The sequence below is a fragment of the Melospiza melodia genome, unplaced genomic scaffold (genome assembly GCF_035770615.1).
Source record: "Melospiza melodia melodia isolate bMelMel2 unplaced genomic scaffold, bMelMel2.pri scaffold_70, whole genome shotgun sequence".
Lineage (NCBI taxonomy): Eukaryota > Metazoa > Chordata > Aves > Passeriformes > Passerellidae > Melospiza > Melospiza melodia.
Window position 1 is genome coordinate 2,728,968 of NW_026948802.1, and position 1,414 is coordinate 2,730,381.

The window sequence follows — 1,414 nt, forward strand, 5'->3', positions numbered from 1 at the left end:
GGACACTGAATTCCTGCACTGAAGAGCTGAAGGCTGAACAAGGCTCTGGAGCAGTACAATTCAACAGCAGCCTCCAAGGTGCTGAGGATGTCAGCAGCCCCCACTGAGGCCATCCCTGCCCAGAGACCGTGGGGGAATGGGCAGACAAGGAGAGCGTCCCTGGGGCTGGGGCAGCACAACTCAGAGGCAGCAGCGGCTCCAGCTGGGAAATGGAGTGTGGAATGTGGCTGGGAAAGCTCTGCCTGGGCTGTGCCAAGCAGGACAGACAAGCCCTGACTCCCATGCCCCAAACAATTCTCTCAAGGAGACATTTAAAAGGAATTACAATTGCTTGTGTACTGTGAGTTGGACTCCCTAGAGATATACGAACTGGAGATTCTCAGGAACTCAAAACAACAAAACAGCCTTTACTGGCAACTTTGGAAAATCAGAGAAACTTTGGCAAAATGTTTTTTATGACACTGTAGTGCTTTTTGTTTGTTAATTATAGATCTTTCTAATCTTGAGATTTCTTAATTAATGTACTGATGAGTATGTTGGGTTTTAGTGCTGGTTAATTATTTATGTATTTATCTTGTTGTGAGATAGGATTACAAGAAAGGTATAGTAGGCTTAAAATTTTAAAAGGGTATAAATAAAAATTTATTAAAAGTAAAATTAAATAAAAGGTAGTAAGAATTAAAATAAAATTTTTAGAATACTTTTTTTTTCTTTTCATCTTTTTCATTTTACTGAAAATGTAAAGAAAGTAAACCAGAAATTTCTAGTCAGTTCACTATTTCTAGAATCGACTTTTTTAGTTTACTGTGGGGAGAAGTTTTTCTTGTTAAGGTTATGGAGATTTTTTTACAAGAGGAAAAAATAGGTTGTTTTTTGTTCTTAGTTTTGTCATGGATAACAGTTGTCTGGGGATCTTTGTTATTGTGATGTTGTTTTTATTGCTACAAGCTTTTTACAGCTTGTTGATGGGTCATGTCAACTTAAAAGGGTATTGTTTTAAAGATGAGTTTTTTAAAGGTAAAATTTTTTATTATTTTCTTTTAAAATTATTTTTATATCTGACAATGGAGATCTTTTTTTGGGGATACTGGATTACTTTTTTCCCCCCTGTTTAAACTTTTTATAAAATTACAGTTATTTTAACATTTATTTATTTAACATGCAGGTTTTTCTTTGATTAATTTGAAATATTTTGATTAATTTGAATTTTTTTTATAGTTTTATGTGTTATAAAGAAAAAGAGTTTTTCTTTATAAGTTACAAGAAGATTTTAGTTTTAAGACTAAAGTATTTTTTCTTCTTTTTTAGGGGAGGGATTTAACTTTTTACTGACTTTTATATGGTTTTATGTTTTTTTTTTAGTTTTATTTTCTTTTTTTTAGTTGAGGGAGGATTGAAGTATTGAAAGGATTTA